Source organism: Anser anser, assembly GCF_964211835.1.
Source record: "Anser anser genome assembly, chromosome: 9".
Lineage (NCBI taxonomy): Eukaryota > Metazoa > Chordata > Aves > Anseriformes > Anatidae > Anser > Anser anser.
Genome location: NC_139729.1, coordinates 22,236,541 through 22,260,907, shown reverse-complemented (window position 1 = coordinate 22,260,907; position 24,367 = coordinate 22,236,541). Strand labels below are relative to the sequence as shown.

The 24,367-nt window shown below is 38.6% G+C and overlaps 1 protein-coding gene across 1 annotated transcript in view; it reads left to right on the top strand.

Moving 5' to 3' along the window:
* The window catches only part of LOC310904396 (uncharacterized protein), a 126,335-nt gene that overhangs the window by 1,092 nt on the left and 100,876 nt on the right, over nt 1–24,367 (top strand). The window contains exons 2-3 of the mRNA XM_083849069.1: nt 1,195–1,382; nt 10,328–10,495. The gene's annotated coding sequence lies outside the window, so the exon portion shown is untranslated. The remainder of the gene's footprint in view (nt 1–1,194; nt 1,383–10,327; nt 10,496–24,367) is intronic.

Here is a 24,367-nt window from a genome sequence, read left to right as displayed (position 1 = left end):
TCAAAATGACTTTAAAAGCAGGCTATATTCTTCTTAAACCAGAGTGCTGGTGTCTTTCCTGCATAGCTCGGTGGCTAATGTGCACCTGACCACATGTGCCACAACCAAGTGTTGTGGCTATCAAGAGTAAGCAGTGCTGGTCAGGGTGAACAACATGGGTGTTTACCCCTGCAAGCAACCTGGTATTTGTACTCTGTGGTCAGTAGCATATAAAACCCAGGCCTCAACTGCTTGCCTAGGTTTTTTGGGAGAGTGGGGTGTAAGGAATCCAATACTGTGTGACAGGGAAACAGCAGGACTCTGTTGCTTCTCTAAGCAAGGAGAAAAGATGGTGAGATTTACATTTAGGGATGAGAAACTTTTTTCAAAACTTCTCTTTACAATACAGTAGTTTGGGAAATATATAATAATGAAGGCATGTTTACTTTTTGTAGAATTCATGGCATAATGAGGATAATAAGACCCTCCAAGGCAATAATTGCTTCACTGTAGGGTGCTCCTGCATCTCAAATTGCTCAGCATCTGGGTTTTAAATCATTTGCTCTCCTGGTGGGTAAAACTGCCAGCTAAACAGGCAGGCAGACAAGTAGCATTTTTAAACTTACACAGCGTGATCATGGCATGTGTGCATTTAGGGCTGAGCTTGTTATCATCAGGAATTGTTATCTAAACCACGGAGACAGACACCAAAATAGATTCTATATGATGCTCTTCTAATAAATTATTTTTGTAGACAAGAAGAACAGTTGGCCTCTAGTTATAGAGCTAGTACTGGTTTGGATATTTCTCTCTGGCAGACTGTTCAACAGGAAAGCATTGTCTGTGGAGCTCAGAAACCGTGTAATAAATTCCACAATTCATGGGTGCTGTGGTGGGCAGGTGACTCTCAGTGACTGCCTTGCTGAAGATCATGTTATAAGTGGGAAAAGGCTTTGCTGTATTCAGAGAACTATATTGCTAACACGTAAAGGCTTTAACTTGGTAAGAACTGAGTCCATCCTGTGTATAGGAAAGCTTTTTTTTTTTTTTAAACAGAATCTGTTTCATTTTTATTTGGGAAGGGTTAGACTCTGATGGATATTCTATCTTTGGAGCATCCTTCTCTGTGGGAGTTTCTGAATGCTTACTAGGTGTTTCCTGATGCAGACTTTCTTCCATCCTCTGACCTTATGTACACGGTATGTCATGGTGCAGATGCGGATGAGTGCTCCGGGTTCTATTCTTGAAGATTCTGCTTTTGGGAAGAACTGCCTCAGGTGGGGGATCAGAGGTGACTGGAAGTCCAGCTTGAAACGGCAGGTGTACACCTCAACTATCTGAACAATGGAAGTGTTGCAGCGACAAGAAGGGTTGTGCCCAGGCTCGGTTCACCTCAATTTATGGTTTGTCACCTTACGTTCACACCTGTATTGCTCTAAGTCCTGGATTTTAGACTTTGAGTTCAAATCCTACTGTGGCTGGTGTCTGTCGTGGCCCTGTGATAGGACAGATATGTGCTGCTGGTGGTGCAGGCTGCATGTCTCAAACATGATGCCCATCTGACCGCTCTGAAACCACAGGCTCAGGAGAGACCCTGGTGAGGCTGTGATTTGCCTGACATTTATTTTGGCCCTGGTGGTAGCTGCTTTGAGTTTTTCTTTTTTCTTTTTCTTTTTATTTATTTATTTTTCCTGGGTTATTTTTAACTTGGATCAATTCCCTGGTCTGATTCACCTCACATTCACACAAAGGTTGTACAGGCACAACTGAGGGAGCATCAGGAATTAGCAGAGGGAGTGGTGCCTGCACACAGCAGCGCTTGTACTAAAAGAAAAGCACCCTTAAGTCCTCTCTAACTGTGTCAATTTGAAGTGCTCTCGTTCTCTCTCTGTCACAGGCTTTTTGTTGCTGTTGTGGATTTTCCTCACTTTGTTGCTACATGTTTTTCTCCCCATACAACATGTTGTTTCAACTCTGCCAGTACTCATCTGCCATCTCGTTAGTTGTCTGCTGACTACTGCAGCACTTAAGAAAAGGAAAAGAGAAAGGAGAAAAAGTCTTTGTAGGCTTCCAGCAGGCAATGGAAAAATAACACTAGGATGAACATCACCTAGTTTTAAAAAGGCAAAGAGAATAATTGCTTTCCAGACCAAGAAATTCTGGCTAGAAAGCTTGCTTGCTGACTCAGGAACACATGCGGAGGGAGGATACCCACTCCTCGAGGGCCTTTTTCCCCTCTGCAGTCAGAGAAAGAATCATTTGCCAAGCAAGCACTGGCAAAGGCTTGCTGCTTTTATGTTTTCCCTGGTGGGACTATCTGCAAGGTAATGCACATCAGCGTATTATATGATGATCGTGAAAGTATTAATTATGATTACTCTTGGTGGTTTGGTTTTTGGCTCTTTGCCACATTTTTTTTTTCTTCCTTGTCTGAGGGTGATATAAAGTAGATGACGATGTACAGGAACCAAACCTTATCTTTACAGAATCCTCCAGTAAAACGAAGATGTGCTGAAAGCTTCTCTAATCCTGTTGTTGTATGTTGCCTTTTGCTTTGGTAATACATGGATTCAGTGCAAAATGGAGGTTGATTGGTAGCTGTGAAAAACAATTGATTCATATGAATAATGGCGCAAATTGTGGACCAGTTGTGAACAGGGGCTTGCAACTGTGCACTTGAATAAGCAGCTTAAAAATTGTGTTAAGAGTGGGAAAAGTGCTTGGTTCCTTGCTGTAACCCAGCACTGAGCAGAGAAGCTATTGCTTGATTTTGGGGCACCGAAAAGCCTTGGCTGTACTTAACGTCCAATTATGTGTTCACCAGGAAACCAAAAAATCTGACAAAAACTGATAAATTTCAGCAAAGGGAATTTTCTTTTAGTCCAATCCAGTAGCTTAGACTTCCACCTGAAGGCACAGGAGACTCAGTTCTTCAGGATACACAGTACACAAACATGAGACAGCTTCCACCATGGTAATGAAGTGTATAGAGACTTACCTTTGAAGGAACTTTTTTCTGCTTTTACCCATATAGGTCTAAGGCAATTAATCAATAAGCAAGAACACAGGGTGGAAACATATGGTCTTTGATATTTAATAAATGGATTAACAGAGTCCACCGCTTAATATTCAGCCTCTGCCTTAGGAGTATAAATTAATAAGCATTAGGTCCTTTTTAATGAGGAATTTTCTCTTTTAAAACCTGAATGAATTATCAAAAAGAGCTCTGGCAGAATTTCAAAGACATTTTCTGACCTTCTAGTATTCTGGCCTGCATGAATTTTTAACAAGATGCTATATATCTGGAAGGTCTATTAGAATGCGTCTGCATGAAATCTATCTGCCCTCTAGCCCCCCACCTCTTTTATTCGTTTTTTTTTTTTTTTAAATCAGACAACTGAAGCAGAAAAAGAAGTATCTCCAATAGCAAGGGAATACTTAATTTATGTAAATGAAGTTTTAAGAAAGAGTCCTTATTCAAGTTAATAAAACCACACACATTGCTTTTAAATATTAATGGTGGCTGGCAAAAATCCTTTATTTATAGTGACATTTTCATTTATATTCATTTTTGAATAGTATCAACAATGTAAAGCATTCCAAGATCTGTTTGAAAATGCATATTTTAAAGTGTATAACATGCATAACTTCTAATGAAATGCACATGGCTATGCATTCAGTCCTGTAAAACATTTTTTTTCTGGTTTCTGTTCCAGAAAACCTTTAAGAAAACCTTTTTGATTTCTAAATTTGTTGACAAAATAAACGCAATGGAATAAAGTAAATTTTTTTAAATACTTGTAGCCTAATTTTCAGCATTATGAAGAAAGCTTACTGTAATATTACTTGCTTACTGTTTTATTTTTAAAGGATTGTTCTGTGACATTTTGAAAATGCAGAACACCCTTGTTCATAAAAGGTTGTAGTTATCTGTGCAAATTTTTACTGATGATTCCTCATAATCTAAATGCCACTTCAGAAAAATACCGTATACGTTAATGAACACCGAGCTGTTTCACTTCTTTAAAATTACAGTATCAGTTGGCCCTACAGATGGGGCAGTCCATTAGCAGGTTATTGCTCTGAATCACTGGTTCGGATTGCATGCTTCAATAGCTCACTTTTAGCTCCTATTCACTACCATGAATTAGATGCCTCCTCCTGGAACCACCTGTGGGTTTTGGTCGTGTCCACCTGGAACCTGCTGACTAAAAAGCCCTTGGGTCCCCTCTTGCTCCTGGAGGTGATTAACGTGCTGCTCCTCCACCACAAGGATCAGTGCCAATTTGCACTAGGAAAGAAGCAACTGTTAGCTTTTAGAAAACGTATTATGAGCAAGTGATTGTCTTCAGCCTGTTAATCAGTTATGCCAGGAACCACTAATAGGATTTCCGTGTCACTGTTTCTTTTATTTCACTTGTTTCAGAGGGAAGTTCCCCTTCCGAGTTAATCCTTTTGAGCAAAATGCATCCCCGGGTAAACCCTTGGGAACCATCGCAGTCAATAGAGTTGCACCTCAGATGGAGCTGAGCCACTGAAAGACACTGAATGTGAAACTGGGAAATGCAGTGCTTTACCCATCCAAATGCTGACTGGTCTCTCGAGTCTGGTGTTCGCTGGCATTCCCCACCCCATCTCTTGATTAGGACCACATGAGAGTAGAAAATGGTGCTAAAAACCACAGCTCAATAAAAGCTGGCTAATTATTTGTTCACGTTACTTTGTCAGGACAGCTTAGCTCTGGAACAACTCCACTGTGGCTTTGTTTTCAATAGGCAGTGTTGAGCGGGCGTAATATCGTGTTTCTAATTTTTCTTTGTTGGCATGAGGGGCATGCACAGTTTGAGGATGTCATGATTTAATTGTTGAGACTAAGGCCTGCAGTAGCTTATGCTAGTACTTGTCTACTTACATCACATACTTTCAAAGGTGCAAAGAGAAGCTGGATGCATCACTGTTATCAGAGGTCAGTAGGGGTCTGTATCCCTGTTGTACCTTTCAACTTGTCATTTGCCATTTTTTTGTCATCATTTTTTATTTTATCATCTAGGTCTGGGCATGCAACAGGCAGCTTTCCAAGCTCACTGCCTTCCAGCAACCTCCTGACAGCTCCCACCCCAAGCTCTGGTGCAGGGATGGCAGAGAGGTGGGGTGACACTGCACAAAGTGCTCCCCGCTAGAGCAAGAGGTGATACCTGGTGCGAGAAAGAGACTCCCATGGGCCATAGGAGGAGTCCATTTATGCTCACTTTAATGTGGAACACATGGGTGTAAAAAGAAAAAGGCAATTGGGCTGACAAGGTGAGAATCTGCACAACAACAGCATCCCTGAAAATAGGTGAGGGAACTAGAGAGGGTCAGAATAAAGTCTCAGAGCAGGCAGGTAGGTGGCAGGAGCCCTACGGGCATGTAACAGTGCAAAGGGGAGACCACGTTCTTAGACTGTCTTTAGCTAAACCTTTGGTCTTTGAGTTTAAAATGCCTCACTTGATCTTCATGTGCTAAGGCTCAAAGTTAAATAAGCATGAGACAGCTACAGGATTTGTGCTTTGGCACAGACTCCTCACTCAGCACTGAAGGGTGCATCGAGATGATTAATGCCTGTCCCCCAGGGTGTTGTATGGGACAGGATGCATGACGGCATAACGCTGTACTGAGAGGCTGGCAAGCAAGCTTCACAAAATTGATGTTAGAACTGCTATATGCAGTGGTCTGGAGGGGACACAAGTTTGACAGTACAGAAACAAAGAAGTTTGTTTGGTAAATCAAGTTACGTGTCTGAGGCTCCACATCTTTCCTCAAAGAAGTTCTGCCTTTGGTGGTGTTGCAGAGTCGAGTCCTGAAGTCCTCACACGTAAGAAGTCAGCGATCAGTGTGCCTGAGGAGGTGATGGAGCAAAGGCACAGTGGAACTGAAGGCAGGGTCCAAGTATCCTGATTTCATCCTAGTGATGCCTGTTAGTCTATGCCATGGAGAGAAAATAATGATGGGATTTTGAAAAACACAGATGTTGATCACAGCACAGTGCTTGGGAAATGCTTCCGCATGTCTCAGTTCAAACAAAAAGCCCATCAATATCTACTCAATTAAGCCGGGTCTCTGTGACAGTACTATTGACCACGACGGAGGGAATGTGCTGTGTAGATGATTAATGGTGGAACAATTAAGAAACTGTTGTTCAAACTATTGTATGCCCCCTGCAAAGTAATGAATGGGGAGCCTGTTAGGATAGAAGTAGTTCCTGAGCATGACAAGCATGGGTTAGACTGGAAAAGGGATAATTCTGTGAATCATCACGCTTACCTTTTAGAATATAAAAGGAAGTCTATGCTGTGCATTACATCTGCAGGATGCATAGGACCACATTTGCAAATGATATTTTCTCTGAACAAGTCCTAGCACTCGAAAGGACCGATCTGTATTAACTCATTTAAATGAACAGGTACCTGCTTGGATGTGCAGAGTGCAGACCAAAAGGAGCTGGGGAGTGGAGAGCATTGACATTTGCATACTGAGCCAACGCTTCTCAGAGGTAGCCAAGTCTGTAGCTGAGCATAAACAAAATTAAAATGCTGTTTTCAGGTGGCAAGTGCAGCTGCTACCTTTGAGTTTGCCTTTGCCTTTGTCCTTTCTTTATATGGCATGACTTCTGATTTACACCATGTGACAGAGGGCCTAATTGGTTTTTCTGGAGTTTAATATGGCTATTGGGTTGCGTGTTTGAAAGAGTAAATAAAGCCGGGTGGCACAAAGCAAGCTGCCTGCAGTCTGCTGCCTTGGCTGCCCTTTCTGTGGGGCCATGGGGCTGAGCCTTCCCAGCAGCAGCAGGGTGTGCTGGTCGGGCATCGCGGGGTCTCGCTGTAGTCTCTTGCACGTACTTATCAAAAAGCCTTTATCAAGGAGAAGACTTAGATGTCCTTGCAAAATACTTATTGGGGGAAAAAAAAAGTGAAGATTTAATTTTGTGAAAAACTTGTGTGTGGTGTATTTTATTTCTGTGGCATGTTTTGGCCATTAGCATGGTATCTCTGCTCATCTGTTGCTTCTGTTTTTTTCCCTGAGTTTTGACTGATGCGCCTGTCTAGATGACCCTGAGCATCCATAATGGAATTATTTTGGTGGACAAGAGTAAGTGCATGCTTAAATGTTTACAAAAACATGACTTTTTGTACCTTTCATCAGATTGGCTGATCCTTACATAGTCGCAGGGTATTTGCAGTGTATTTTTACAGACTTAATGATATGTAGTATGAATGCTACTGAAAAGTTAGGCATACCTGGAGGGAGTTGATTGATCTTTTATAAACAAGGTTGCATTAACTAAGCATGGAGAGACAAAACAAACTTAACAGTAACTGGGTGTCTGCATTCCACGTGCATGTTGTGGGAGGAAACAGCAATTTTATGTTAGGAAAGAGACTGGGAATGACAAATTGTTTCTAATTCTGGCTCAACGTGTGTCCACTCTGGAGCCATTGTATGTCCTCAGGTGCTGTACACCCTCATCCTTCCTGCCTTTTGCCTTGTCTACATCTACAAGGTAGTTGAATTCTGTGATTTTTTTTCTTTTTTTTTTTTCCCCTCCATGAATAATGTTTTGAATTTCAAAAGGTTTTGCTTTGAAACTGCCATCACCTTCTTTGTTTTTGCTTTCTGCATATGTTCCATGATTTTGCTGGCAGGGAAATTCATATACAGCAAGTTTTAAATAATTTGGGAATATTAATAAAGGGTGAATTTCCAACTAGTGTGTATGGCATTTCACACAATCTATTCTAAGGCATATGCTCTTCCAGTCATGAGCTAGAAATTTACTGTGTAATTTATGATGTATGCCAGATGGGCTACTTCACATATTAAATATCAGCTCATAAATAGTGAATACTAGTATTCACAAATATTATTTCTAGAAATTAATTAAAATTAATAATAGATCTGTATACTAATTGTTGACCTCTGCTGGCAAAGACTATGCATATGGAAGAAACATCATATTCTTAATGATTTGCTGCACAATTGCTCTAATAGATACTCTGACTAGCAACTGGAATATTCAGGCTTAAATCAGGCATCGAGTATAAAGCACTGTGAAGGTGATAAGCACTATTGTTTGTTTTCCACTGTGGTGACAAGCATGTTGCTTCTATAACTTCAGTTCCAGCAGTCAATTTTATTGAAGAATCACTACATTTTCCATGAAAATTTAAGTGCTTTCTGGGATGCAGTAGCAGAATAGCTCCTTGTTAGTTAAACAAATGCAAAAATTCCCATATGAATGACTGCAGATGCTCTTTCATTTAAGTGTATTGATACATGATTATATAAACCCTTGGGATTTTTGAAAATTCTGATCTTGACCAAAATAAACCCAAGGGTAACCATATACATTTTTTCATCTGCAAACTCAGATGCCCTTTAAAGATTACTCTTTGAAATTAGAAAGCAACTTTCTTCAGAAAGTTGTTTGCTTGCTTTATTAACGCTTGCTTCAGGATGCCTTACCCATGAGGAGTCCTGTTGTTTTTAAATTGCATCAGTCCTTGTCTGCTGGTACACCTGACTGTTTGTGTAAGTAGTGCCATTTATGTTCAGAGAAACTACTTGTTAGGCTAACAATTACCTCTGATACGAATCAATGGAACGGCTTTTTTAATAACTTTGTATATGTCAAGCACATGCTGTGACTGAAAAGTGGAACTGGACTCCCATCTTCTGACAAAAACTTCTTATCATTAAAGAGATTAAATGCATGGCTAACTTAAAACATGTCTGCAAGTCCTTTGGATTGCCTTTGGTCTGTCCGTGCATTGTTTCCCTTATCTGTAAAATGGGGGGGAAGGAGACAGACATTGTGACTGTTTCACCGGAGAGCTGTGGTCCCAAATTGTTATTTGTAAGCTGGTTGGAGATGCTTTGTAGGCAGGTGGGTGAAAAGTGCAAAGTGCTGCTACGGATTAAATTTAGCTGTTACTAAAACAGTTTGGGGGGACCTTACAGAGTTACGTTTGTTGTTCCCTTAATGCTCACCTGTTTAGCTGAGGGAGGTTTTCAGGCTCACAGCTTCAGGTCTGCTTCACTGTTAATTTCTCTTTCTCAGAGCTATCTCAGATAGCTCCCTGCTCTCTTACAGTTGCTTATATGAGCAGCAAGAGTTTTTTACAGGGGAGGTGTGACTGTAAGGAGGAAAAAAATGAATTTTTAGATAAATAACATAACATGGACATTTTAACATGGATACAGAGTACCAAAGGGAAGAAAAAAAATGAGCTCTGTTTTAGTCTTTCTGCTGCGGAAGACTTCATTGTTCCTCTGGGCTTGAAAGGATTTCTTAGCACACCTAATTGAGTTGAACTTGGTCTCTAATCATATATAGATCAAAGCTTTGCTTGATAGTGGCCATTAACACCTTCCAGTGAAATAAAAATAACCTTCAGTTGTTTCAGAATAAACCAGAGGATGTATCATGGCTAGTCTGTTGTTATTGTTACATGCACTACTAGTCATCAATTTGTTTTCATTTGTTATCTTAGTTAGATAGTTAGGTCCTCAGCTGGTAAGTGCACTTGTTAATATGAGGAACTGAACATGTAGCTCAATATCTTTTGTCTTTATTTGGTTGCAAAACAAGCAAATTTTTTATTTGTTTATATGTTTTTAGAGAAAGCCCCTGGAGGACCAAGTAACACATGCATCATATAATATGTTTCTTTGTACTGCATAGTTTTATTCTATTTGTAATTTGTTAGTCATTCTGTTTCCTACTAGCAGTAGCTCTTGTTTCACTAAATCTACTGGGGATAGAGAAATAAGATATTTAAGGAAGCAGACATCTTTCTCGAGGTGCTTTACTGGATTAAAGAAGAAAAATAGTGGATCCAAAAGGAAAATGAAAAGAAATGCATATTTGTTCTCTAGATAATATGTTAACATAATTCCATTATGTGTATTTATCTACAATCTGTATGACTTAAAAGGTTTGAATATAATAAACCTCTGGTACACCAAAAACAAGGAGCGATAAAGAGAACATTGTTCTAATTTAATGCATTTGACAAATTACCTTAAAGACAAAGAAAAAAAAATTTTTTCTTTTCCAATAAAGAAAAAAAACCATATCCTTATCACTTTACTTTGCATTGCAAACTTTGTTCATAATTAAGTCTGTGTATCTTCCTTTTGTGTGTGTATTTATTGGGGTGGTGGTGTCAGAATGCAATTCAACTTGATTTCTGTTAGATCAGGAGTAAACTTCAATTTTAATTTTTTTTTTAAATTGAATTTAAATAGTGTTTTGCCGAAGTGTGCTACCCATTGGTACTAGTGCACTTATCTGGTTTTGTTGCCTTAGGTTCTGCAGTATTTTAATTGGAAAGTGGAAGCATGAATCCCCTCATAGCCAGAGAGATCTTATTCACATCCACACAAACAACTTCTCAAGGTTAAGTTTCAAGAAATGAACTGAATCTGACATGGGCAAGGAGGGGGATGGAGGAATGGAAACAAAACAACCACAACCGTAAGTCAAATTCTTCTTGATGGGTTAAGGTGAAACCTCCATTATCTGCAGAGGAGCTGCATCAGGTCTATCCTTGCCTTCCATTCTTTTGTTGGATTTTAAAAAATGGCGTGGGGACAGGCTTTTCAAATTGACACATAGGCATAAACATGCTTTTTTTGTTGTTGTTCCATTAAATTAAAATGCTCGTGAGACATAAAGGGACACACATTTATGGACAATTCCAGTGCATCTGCTATGTAGAAGTGTAACAGTGAGACTAGTGTAACAAAAGCAGCCATCTTTGCAACGGCTTAAATTTGCTGAGTGCCTTTTGCACACATGGGATTAAACCAGCTGCTAATGAAATGTCAGTTCCCCAGATAGCCTTGTGCATTCTGACATAGGTTTGCAACAAGGCCAGGTCTGTATTAGATTTGACATATCAGAATCCTCACTGACTTAAGAAAGCAGTTTTCTACCCCAAGTGAAGATGTAAGGGTATTTTAAAATGCCCTCTTTGAATGAACTGACAAACCAGAAGTTCAAGATCATATCAGGTCAATCAGCGCTTTTTTGTTGTTTGTTTTGTCTTATCATTATTTTCTGTAATATTCACTCTAGACATTTGATCTTATTGTGAAGTGGGAGAAAACGCGCTAAGTACCAACTTTATACTGGGTTGAATATCAAGTGCCTGAAATAGGCATCTTCCTAGTGTGATTCAGGACAGACACAATAAAACCCTCTGTAAGTAGTCCTTATCTGAACGGTTTAGACACAAGTTAGCACTCATGACATTGTCAAAATAATCACAGAAGATCCTATGTGCCTGTACTAACTTCATATCTTAACATACCTTAGTCCTCTGTCCAAAGGTATGTCACAGCCTACTTCACAATGCACTTGTTAAGGAAGAGGAAAGAAAAGGATAAACCATGCAAACCAGTGGATGCTTCCTATCTTTCTGGTATGATGTATCTCAACCTGTGACTCCGTAAGGAAGAAGATGAGAAGGGCAGTGTAGGTGAGGAGTGCTGGAATGTACAATCAGTTGACTTTTTATTTGTGTTCCTCAGGGTTATCAAATATCTCTTGAGTTAGACTTGAAGTAAATTCAAAGAGCTATCATTTCTTTGTCCCACCCTGTAGTCTGTAGGATGACTTCTCAGTTTGGCTAAGTTCCTGAAAGCAAAAAGTCACTTACACAGACAATTTCTGTCAAGGACATGCTTAATCAGCTGCACTCAGGTAGGAGGTAACAGCAGCCCTCTCCTGGGCTTTATAGTGAGTCTTCGTGTAGATAAGCAACACGGTCCACTGGCAGCTTCAAAGTGTCTATTCTGTTTGAAGCAAACTCCATAGACTCTAAGCTATGTTCAGAGGTACTTTGATAAATGCATAGTTTAAATATTCTCAGCCGGAGAAAAGTTTTTAGAACTGGTGGACCACCTTTCCTAAGGTAGTCAAAGCTTCATATCATTTGCCTCTTACTTCTGTTGTTGTTTTTTTTCCTCCACATCCAAGGCTAAAAGACTAAAGCCCATTATACTTCAAGAAATGTATTTTGATTCCTTTTATGTTGTCTTCTTTAAATATGGATGTTATATGACAGTATTATTGTAAATCTGAGAGTGATTCTTTTTCCTTTGAAGCTGAGATCTATTTTTCATTTTAATGTGTCTACTAGCTTCATGTTGCCTGCTCTGCAAGATTCCTGTGAAGATGCAGTGCATCTGCTTTTGCTAACTCTGTCATCTTCTTTTCAAATGTAGAGTTGAATTTAACTTTGATATAAGAAGGGCCTAGAGAAAAAATTACTCTCTGCCACGGGCAGTTCTTACAGTTTTTGTTGGTATCCTATTTATAGTCTGTGCTTTAGTATTACTGCATTCTGTTTGACTCTTGGTGAATTTTCCACCAAGATACAGGTATTTGTTTGACTAACTTTGAGCAATGCTTGCACTTAAAATGTTGCTGTGCCTTCATAAAGGCACCTGGGTAACGTAGACAGTGGAATTTTATTCTTTTCCCTTCTAATTTGTCTAGGAAATATCACTGGATAGTTACTTGATAAGTGTGGATGCAAGTTGGATTTTTGGTAGCAGCTTGAGTGGGCTTTTCATGTTGATAAACTGATATCTATTAACCAAAATTTCCTTCATGATTTGATTATTCACTACTTCCCATCATATTTTTCTGATGCTAACAATTTTCATTGACTGCAGAAATTGCTATGATATCACTAAGGTAGGAGTGAATAATTCTATCGTCATTGTCTTGTGATGGTGCTTTTCCTCCATCCTGAAAAGATGAAGCCTGCGTGTGACTCAGCTTGTTTCAGAAATGATGACAGCAGGAATCCCTGTGCTTGGCAGGTTTGCAGTAGCTTGGGTAATGGAGATGGGGGGGTTGTGGAGAAGGAGAGGAGGAGGTATCTCAGATCCTCACTGCAGCCAGCAGCCGAAGTTCCAAAACCAAGGAGGTTGCTGCATTTGCCTGTCTGTCTTCGTTTTGTGGTGAACTCTTCACAAGGGGGTTAGTGGCAGTTGTTTCTCCCTGATCTTTTAAATCGTCATCCTGCTGACCTCATCATTTTCTGCTTTCACTGGGTTAACTTGTTTCTTCAACGCTGCTGGTGTTTCTGTCAGGGTGTCAGCTCTCCTAAAACAGAACTGTCTGCTCTGGATGATGAGGTAGTCAGCTGCATAGCGTCCATGTGATTTTGACACGTGAACCCATGATGTCTCACTGTGCCTCCAGTAGTTTGATGTAGCTATCAAAAGGGAAATGACAAGGGGAGAGATTTCTCATGTAATAGGATATCTACCATCAGTAGTTTGAGAGGATAGTTATCTATGCAGTGACTTGTTCCAGAGTTCCTTATTTTTTCTGCCAATTAACTGCATTTTTGAATGGCTATATTCCTTTAACTCATCCCTAACTGAAGTGTGTTCTGCTGTAAGCAAGGCATGAGTAATAGAATATTTGGATGATTCTCTCGAAATAGATGGATTGGCTACAAATACCATATAGTAACATTATTTTAAAGAGTTAGTAGAGTACCTTTCTCTGTACAAAAGAGTTTTTCTGCATGAGTTTTATACCAGCGTGAAGGCTTGGCCCATGCATTGAGACCAACGTTTGGTTTTCCTTTTCTTATGTATAATTCATTTCCTACATCTGGTCTTTGATATTGACTGTGTTCTTGTTTCTAGCAGGATATGGATTTTAACCTTCATGGATATTTCCAAGAATTTATTTCAGACTCAATCACAAAGTGAAGCTCAGAGAAATTGCCACAAAAAGTAAATAACTACTATATGAAACTTCTTTAACTTTGTTTTTTGATAATCTAGTATTGAAATGGATGATGTAGTGCTCAGTAGCCAGTAAGTGCCGTATTTTACATATTGGCAAATAGTCAGTCTGTGATTCATTGTTTAAACTGTTTTTGTCAGATGGTCATTTGGCTATCTGCAGTACATATCAAAATTAATTATGGATATTTCTCACGTGTGCTGTATCCTGCAACAGTGGTTCAACCTGGCGGTATCCTTAGCCAGGTTCAGGCATATACTGAACTAGATTCCAATCTAGTAAAGCTCTCTACCAGTTCTTCATATCTGAGGCCTGCAATTTTTACCCCTAGCTCAAATAAAATAGCATTAACTTTGTTTAGCCCACAGGGCTTTTCCCCTGTGGTAGAGGAACAGGTTGACTTTTTTTCCCCTATCAGCCTTTTAACTCTTTGTCATAGCTAAGCCTGAATATTCTTTTGATACTGCTGCTTTGATGAGAAGACTTGTATGCTAATATTACGAATTGGCAACAGCCAGTCACTAGGGATCAGTGCTACTGATTGATCGTCATAAGAACATTCTCACTGTATCAGTCTGGTTCTGTAAAACAACCAAAATGTGCCTGAAACCATATTCTGACAGAGGAGGTAGCAACTGAGATAGTAATGAAAATCGTGATTGATTACACGTTGTTACTACTGCAGGAATTATGTTTTGGCCTTCTGGCTTGTATAGTAACTTTCTGTGCTTTTGATGAGTTTTGCTCAAGTGGTTTTTACTTTCTTTTTAGGATTTAAGCAACCAAGACACTAACTAACTAACTTCAAACCACCGATTTCCTTGGATACAGGTATCTATGCAGGATTTTGAAGTCATTGGAAACCTCTCCTTTGATTTTGTCAAACTTGTATGAAAACTTAATTTGTAAGTAACATCAGTTGGAGTTCTGTACATGAATCTCTGAAATAGTGCAGGATATAAATGCAGATACATTGCTGTTGGCTCACCACATAAAGGCTTTATTAATTGATTCTGTTATGGTTCCCATCAGCTTTGGCCCCAAGCATTAGGGATGGCAGCTGATAGTTTCTGCAGTTGAAGTTTTGCTACAGGGTGTTTGAGGTTCATTACCCTATTGTTGCTGGGGGAAGAAAAAGGTTAAAGTAATATCATTGTTTATTATAGCTTAGCTGAGGTGTACAGTATATACAAATTGTCAGGTAGTATAAGAGTAAAAATATCTATAAATTCATTTGTAGCCTTTTAATGAGTTATGTATTGCACTAATCAATTCATAAGGGTATTTTATATTTGTTTTCAAAGCAGTTTGGGCCTGGAAGTTCCAAAACCATTTCTCTCCTTTCTGTTATTCTTGGTTTATGTCTATAGTTCTTACATCAACACCCATTGCGAGCATTTTTTTCCTGTGTGTGACTGCCAGGATTTCAGCCTGTGTGAGCTGTGTGTCATTCAGAGCAGCCTGATGTACAGACAAACCAATCCTGACTTTTTCTATATCAAGAGTCACATCAATACAGATCAAGCGTTTATACACTGTGTTTTGTGACATATAGGTAAGATAGACAGGGGATGACCCATGTAGGTCTGCTCTATATGAATAGAGCAGTGAATGAATCTCTGTGAATACCGTATGTATGTGCAACGTGCTTGTGGGGATATTTACCTGTAATAACTAAAGTGAGATTGTTAGCAGCTAGACAGTAACGGAAAATAATGGCATAAAATTATTTGTCACAGAGAGAACACTTCAGTAAAATCCAGTCTGAACTGAATGAATGTACTTCTGCAAATAATTGCCTTTAAATGTGCCTTTAAAGCGCGCACACACACAAAAAAAACACATTAAAATAAATACAAGTTAATTCCCCCAAAAACTTTTCCTAAGAGCCGATGTAGGTTATCTTTGCAAACAAAATGGAATCTAAAAATATCAAGCACTAAAGAGCATCTTTATATCAACTTTTTGTCATGAAGTGATACTTAAAAGCAGATCACTTCTTCCTTTTTTTTTTTTTTTAATTGATGTGGAGTAAAATGCTTCCTGTTTGGGGGGTCATTTCTAGTGATTGAGTGATTTCTAGTGATGGATCCAGTAATTGAGTTCATTTCACAGACTTGTGGGCATAGGTATATTTTTACCTTTTCCTATGCTACAGAGGTCTGGAAGTCAATAGTTATAAGAAGTGTTAGAGAATAAGTTTCACATGCAAATAATGACATTTCAGTGATAAGTGGTTCAGTTGGCAATATAAAAATAGACACTTCCTGATACCTTTTTACCATGTCCATGTCATTTATTATTGTATATTATCATCTGTGAAGTGTTACTTAGTGCTCTTCAGAGTTGCCTGTGTGGCTAAGTGGCACCACGAGCCAGAACAGCCTGACAGGCCTTGCTGTCCTTCCCGCTGAAAAGCCAACACTTGATGCAGAATCCCTGAAAGAAGCAATCAACAGATTCACAGAACGACACAACGCACTGACGTTACTGCCTGTCCCCAAATCATGCTATTAAATTATGTGTTAAAAGGATATTAGGAGCACAGTGTTTGGAAGAATCCAACTCGCATCCAGTTTGAATTAGCATATAGATGAGCTGAAGTCTCAGATGAAGCACAACCTAGATGAGTTTTCTAGCATTATGCTGCTTTGTAAGTTAGATCTGTCAAAACATAGATTTGTGACTATAACCTTACACACACATTTTTGAGGTGTTGCATAGAAAGTGAGAAAAATGTAGCTGCAGACCCACGAGAAAGCATTCTGTTGTCTCTGTATTTCCATGCTTCCTTATTGAAACAGCCTCGATACATGCCTATGCAGCTCTGCATCATACAAAGTACCTTCCAGCTAAGACAGGTCGGTAATCTTTGTTTGCTGTAGTTACCAGGTGGAACAATACTTAAATATTCCTAACAAAAACTGTTAGGTAGAGTGTAACTTCTGAAAACTTTGTTAGAGTTGCAAATGTCCTTGTTTGCATGATTCTACATATTCAGCTAGAACATTATTCAGTATACCAGGAACCTAGGGGCTGGATAATGCCTGGAAAATATTTGTAAAAAATCTCTTCAAATTAAATATGTATGAAGCATAAACACATTTTTATGAAAAGGTAATATTATATTTGCAGAATCTACACATGGTAGATTGGCATTAGATGGCCACGAATTGTTGACAGAACCTAGAAATGGGGTTTTTTGATAGATTGTGGTAGATTTGTTTGTTTGGTGGTGTGTGCCTGAATTGTACCTGGTAAAGCACTGATACTACAGTTGTCTGTCTGCTTTGTTTTGGATTGTTAACTAGTCTTGATTGTGCAATTTGAGAAGTATGGGAAAAATGCGTATATCTCTGGGAACATTTGAGAGAGCAGTAAAACAGGTGGAGCAAAGAGTGGTCTTCAATACAACTGGAATCAGCACAAGAACCTGTACTTGAATGGAGCTTTTTTTTTTTTTCCAATGTATTTTGTAGCTGCAAAGAAGAGAACATCTTTGTGATAACGTGTGATCATTATTCAAATACAGGAAAAGGGAGTTCTCAGAAAGGCCTTCTCCCACATGACTGTTACGAGTTCTCTTCCAGGCCAGATGCAAGCAAAAAGACATAGGTTTCTCTCCACATGGAATATTGAAACAAATAGCTGGACACTATCCAGAAAGGAGATTTGAGAGGAAAAATTACTTTTCTGAGTACTGTTGGCAGAGGTGAAGTTTTTATTACTAGTTTCACATCATCACAATAAGAGTTAGAAAAGAATTATTAGGTCACTGACTGCAGTGCGATGCATTATTAATACAGAGTAGTTTATAAAAATTAATGTTTACTTCTATTTGAAACTCTCCTGTTTGAGGATGTGCCGAAACTATAAGATAGCTTTGCTGATTCAAGACTAATCAATACCTGAGGGATCTATTAAGGTCTTAGTGCAGACAATTAGGGTTGTTTGCAAAAGTCTTACTGAAGTCAGAACACAGTACTGGGGCCCCCGTAGGTGGACGAGAGCCTATTTACTTGCATTTACTTTATTTTATGTTTACACCAGGGAAGTAAATATGACTTTGAACCCATCATTGCTTCTCATCCCTCATCCTTTCAACATATGCTATCAGACTGAGTAAAACTAGTGTCTTCTGCCTTTTATTTAAGAGTTACAAACAAACAAACAAAAAAGAATGGAAAAATCTAGCACTTTCTGTATTTATTCTCTTTTTAATATAAGCAGCTATTTATCACACCTTTTACCAAGAATTTTAGACAGGCTGTGAATGGATTTGCATTCATGAAGCTACATTCTGTTATCATATATTTCTTCCCAAATAGTCCATCTGACTTAAACAACATTACTTTGCCTCGTGAAAGTTATAACAGTTCCAAACCTAATTAAAAGCCTGCAGCTTTTGCTGTACCATACTTCCAGACTTGTAAATACCAAAGTACCGTGCTTCATTGTGTTTGTGGGTGACCACTGGGGAGGATTCCAACAAGGACTTTGAGACAGCTTATTGTGAGTCGCATTTCTATTTGACCAAGCTTTGCTGACTTCCAGTCACTTATGTATTTGAACATCTGTCTAGTGAGATAGGATTTCCAGGCAGGAATCAACACTGAAGGAGTGCTACCATGGGTTTGAGAAGAATGTTATGTTTTATAAGTCATAGCTGAGTATTGTTGGAATGAGAATAATGCAGAAATCCTCTTGATGTTCTTACATTGTGTTGTGTTTTTAAAAATACAGCAAGTCTGTTCAGTCCTTGATCCTTGAAGGTATTTAAGTGGCTAATGAGTAAGTCAGAGCAATACGTTTCACTGGCTTGAAGAGTAAATTTACTTTGATATGCTGTGGTGCAATTTTAGGTACAGTAGAAGGTGAGAAAACAGATGTTACCCATATGAATGTTGATAAAGAGCAAGCCTGTTCTGTATGCCCTGATGATAACCCTTAGAAGAATTTGTGAAAGTTGTAACTGTTTTCAGCTGTTTTCTTCCAGAAATATATGCTGAATTGTCGTGTATGTAGAAAATCCATCTCAGTATTTAATCGCTTTAGAATACTGAGAGGCATGAGAAAAATAGGAAAAATGAGCAGAAATTAGTGTAAGTTGTATAGTGGGTGTGGGAGTGAAAAGTTAGCCTGACTAGTGCCCAAGACATCCACTGTACTGATATGTTTTATCTTCTGAATTTTAGCAGAGAGCTTTTGGTACGCTTTTCCATATATAGCTTGCCCTGTAGATATGAGAAGGTGTTTGTTCCAAAGGAAACAATAGCAGCCAGAAGTGGAAATTACTGCCAGCTCATCAGATGCAATTGAATAATAATGAAAGCTAATGCAAGACAACATTCAAGGTTATTTTTAAATCTTTGTAAAGGTCAATGTATTCAATGATATTCAATTCCAACTGCTGAAAGAGTTGCTGTGCTTAAATATGTTTTCCTTGTTTAGAAAATAAGAGATCTATACTAAGAAGGGTAAACAGGACAATGCCACCCCTATGTCTTCTCTTCACAGTATTTAGGAAAACAATGTGAGAAGTATCAACCACTGATGATTACTTTCAGTCTCAGGAATCTGTGTCCTTCTCCCTCCATCTCAAGCTGCTAAATTCATTATCAGAGAAAGAGCAAGGTGCTTCTCTTGTGGACCTTTTCTACTGTGCATAGCCATAGAGGGGAAAAACTGCCTGATTATCCAGACTGCTCTAACCTCTGCACACTCTCAAGATGTCATTAAGTAATCCTTTAGCCCCTGTAAAAATGTCACCATGTAAATGCTGTAATGTTTATCATCTTTTGTAGTCATGACTTCTGTTCTTTCCAAGATTTGTTATTGTGCTAGAAGCAGGAGATTTAAAAACCAACAAAAACTGAAAACACCACCACCACCAGCGACAAAACACTCAGAAATAGAGAAGTGCGGGGGAAAGAAAGGAGGAAGGAAAAATGAACCAAACAAAAAATCTAAAACACCAGAGTGGATACTGATGTTAGCTAGCTAGAGGTGTATATGTTATCTCCTTTATGTTGTTAACTGTTGAAGAATACTACAAGTGTGCTCTGCAATATCATATAGAAAATGCTACTACTGCATCTTGAAGTGTCACTGTGGAGCTTCACACCAATGCAGAATCCTTTCCCTGTAAGTGGGATGCCATGGGGTATAACAGCATCTTTATCAGTGGCAACGACTGCAGTATGTTGCTGTAAATTAGATGCTTGCTGGATAGGTGATCGTACAGCCAAAAATCAAAAAGGAAAAGGAAGGCACAAATGCGTAGGTAGGGAACTCTACAGATGTTTAGAAATATTTGTACTTAAGCTTATGATTTTTTATCTTTTTGTAATTAAAGGTAATAAGAGTAGAGTTATGATGCATATGATCCATGAGCTAGAACAATTTAATTGCAACTCAATTTATTAAAAAATAAGAAAAATCATTAGAAAGGTAACTTAATGTTAAGCTTACAGCAGATGATCCTCAAGTAGCATAAATTTACTAGGCTCCATTTGAATAGGAAAAATATTTTTACATGAAGATTTAATGTCTTTGTAATGTAACACAGGCGAAGCAGTTTAATTCATAATGCCAAGAGACAGCTTTGCATAAATATTTAGTTATCAGACGCCCTTTTTCTAATGGGAGATAGGCATTAGATGTGTTTTGAAGACGTGGACCTTAAGACCAGCTAAGATGGTCTAGTATTTTACAAACTCACTGCTTTTTATTTTTCAAATAAACCATCTGGATAAAGTTTAGGAACAAGAAAGACACGAGAAAACCTAGCAGCTGGATGGCAGTGGTCATATTAAGTCTGTAGTTTTGTTTTTGCAGCTTGTTCAGTGGAATTGCATGAAGAGATCAGATAGAAGGAAAAGATGAATTAATGAAAAGAGTTCAGAAACAATCAGCAGAAATAACAGGCATCACAGAGGAAATCATTCAGAGAACAGTTTTTACTCTTGTGATGTCTTTCATGTATACACTGGATTTTGCTGTGCCTTGCTCAAATTTGTCTGGTTTTGGTAAAGAAATATTTTGCGTTCTTGGATATGTGCCAGGTATTATATATTTTTTTATGTCCAGATACAGGCAGACAGACATAGAGTGAGTAGCAGATGTTTGTTTACTTCATAATTTGAAAGAGATTCAAAAAAATAGACTGGAAAAAATACAGGAATTATGTAGCTTTTTTTTAAAATCATGAATTGTGATGTTTTTGTCATTGTTTGAGGGAAAATTGTCGTGTAACAGCTGGATAAAGCAATAGGTGTGATACATGATTGTTCTCCAGTGTAAATTTATTTGACAGGAAGCTCATTTGCCTTGCTGGGCAGTTTAGGCCAACAGGTGTCTCACTGCAAATATCTTCATGCAGCTTAGGAAAGTTTGCTGTTTCCTGTGTAATTAAAAACCAAAATAAAAACAATCAAAGAAAGCTGAGATCCAGAAGCAAGAAGGGTAGCGGATAAAGGAAGTTGGCATTGGTGGATACCTCTAAGGATCTGTAAACTGAGACACAGCAAACCTTGCTAGCAGGGGTGTGAGGAGAGAGGGTGATGCTTTTCATACTGCAGGGGCTTTTGTTTGTGATTAGAAGCAACTTCTCTTCTGGTTCCTTTGGAAGAGAAGTCAAGGCTAACAGAAAGGCAGGATTTTTAGCAGCAGTAGAGTGCCGTCCTGTGGCTCATCACTGCTTGAAAGTCTCTGGGAGGCCTTAAATCACAGGGTGATCAAACTGTCTTGAAAGTATGCAAATAATTGAATAATATTCTCCAGAAGTCCTTTAAAGGACTATTGAACATAGCTAATTTACACAAGGGATCAAAGTATGCTTATTTGCTTTTAGAATTCTTGGAATTGGTACGTTTGGGTATTCACTTTTGCAGTTTTGTTTTCTTTTGGCTCACTAAAACTCATGTACCTGGAGACCACTAAAATAATCATGGAAATTGCTGAATAGTGTTTCTTTTCCCATCTGTGGTTGACTCTCTGCTGTTGTTTTCCCTTTTGTGTTTGTATAAGCTTCTACATTTCAAATCAGATTAAACGGATTTATGAGAGCAGTGTTTTGCTATTTGGTTGGTGTTTGAAAGGATTCCTTTATTTTAAGAGAAGCCTCAAGAAGCTTAGTTGAAGAATCTGGCCAGGCTGTGACAGATACATTAAAAATGAAACTATCAGGAGAAGGATCCGATTCTGATCGTAGTTAATTCAAGGATTTCTGGATCAACCTTCAAATAAGAATTTGAGACAATATTTATGGAAAAAAATGTCCTTCTCAAGCCAGCTGGCTGCATCTTTTTTCAGTATGCACTTGACTAATTTGTTCTAGCTTATACTGAAAAAAATCAGTTTGAAGAAACATGAGTAATACTGAACAGGTAACACAGATTGATCCAGAAACTTGTGGGGAAAAAATAAGTACAAAAGTTAGAAAAGGCAGCCACTGATATTTGACTACAAAATTCTGAGCCATTTAAATGATACCTCCTACACCCATTATACATTTGTATCCTATTGAAAACTTTGCTCCCCTCACTCCCTTATGCAATTTTAGTTATGCAGAGGCCCTGGGCAGAGGTGAGGTAGTGCTCCTGGCTTTGCCTTTGTTCAGAGTTTCCTGTGTCAGGTTCCTTGAACTCCTGCAGGCCTTAATTTTGCTGGGGATATGAGTTTTTGTCAATGTTGCAAAGTGTGCTGGTATTGAAGGTGGAAAGCATTATACAAACATCAAATATTCTTAACTGAATTGCTAACTTGACTTGGCCAATTACAATGTCAGCAACACTCTGAATTGGTTATGTCCTGGTCTATGGTAATACCTGCATCAAGCTTTATTTCAGCTTCTGTTGAGATACTGCACCATTAAAAACACATCTCAGTGTGAACATAGCTGGTAGTTATGTTAGATGTTAGTTGCATAACAATGTCTCAAAACTCTGCCCATAAATCAAGAAAACTGTAACGAATGAAAAATGCAGTTTTTCAGGTTATTTATGTCCTGCAGCATGCTTGTATTAGTTATATAGACACGGGACCTCTTGGGAGCAGCCTTTGTGGTATAGACCAAGGGCCTTTACTGCTTTTTTTTTTCCCATTACTGTCAGTTATTAAAATTTTGAATTAATAGATATGTGGAGGTATGTAATTTCACCATAGTGTACAGATTCAGCAGATGGATTTACTGTAAGAGGTATATTAATTTATTGTAGGAGAGGTATATTAATGGCTGGCTCTGGTAACTAATGCTGGTAGGGCTGGTAGTTGTGCCAACCTCAGCCACATAATGCTCCATGCAGAGTTGGAGAAAAGAGTGCTAAAGGTTTTTTTTAGATATGTTGTGACTCCACTGGTTGCAACAAAATGATTATCACCAATTAACTTGTGTCCAAGGGGAATTTGTTACAGCATTTTCTACGTATTTCTCGGCAGGTTTCTTCCTGTATCAAATACAGCAGTGTGAAAGAACTGCATCATGTCCTTAGAACTTACTAGTAAAGAGAAAGTATTTACAACATCCCTCTGAACAGCACTGCATGGATGATGGAGCACTTCTAAAAGAATACCTGTGAAGGAAATAAAGCCATTAATTGAACAGAATTATTGTGCACCAAAGCTACATGTTTGAGAGGTCTCTACAGTATTCAAATAACTATTGAACCATTTGGCACATCCCTAATAAAAACCTTTATCCATTAGCCCCATTGGTGCATGCTTAGGCAAATTAACTCTTTTATATGTAGATCTACAGAAAATGGTGTGTTATAATTAAATGATTCTTTTGGGGGCAGTAAACCTCTCTTCAAACAGCTTGAATATTAGTGCAGTCGTTTTTCTTTCAGCCCTACTAATCACAGCAAATTTAGCTTGCACAGCCAGAGTCAGGGTGCATGTTACAGGACACTCTGGCAGTGGTGATGAGCAAATCCCGTAAGTGCTAGTGTTAGGTTTAGAAAAAGGATGGTATCTGAAGTTAATGTAAATTTATTTGGATTCTTGCTGTTCATGAAATCAGGTTGCTGTTTTAAGATACCTGTTACTTAAGATAGTATAGGCCAGAGCCAACCCAATAGAAACCTGTTGTATGATTGACTTTGAATTTGACTGGGAGATCTAGATGGTGTATGTCAATTATATTCATTACATTAAAAAAAAAAAAAATCTAAGTCACTTAAGGTTTTCCCCCTCATTTCTCAATCATTTCAAACTTAGGTCAGATTTTGAGCACTCCTTATGCTGGGTGGGAAGAGGCACCAGATACTGAAACAAAATGGCACAGACGCATACGTGCCTAGAAGAGCATTGAGGCCAAGAGCTCCTGAGGTGGCTACTGATTGCTGGGAGCTGTTGCTTTCAACTGTGCCTTGTTTACTGAAAGTGCTGAAAGTGCTTACTGTGTTTTAAGTGTTTACTGAAAGTGCTGAATACTTATTGTCTCATACCTGTGCTCCTGACACTTCTAGCTTCACCAAATTTAGTGAAGTTAGGATGGCTTATCTTGTGTATGATTATATTCCTAACTTTTATATTCCTAACTTATATTCCTAACTATTCCAGTTTCCACTT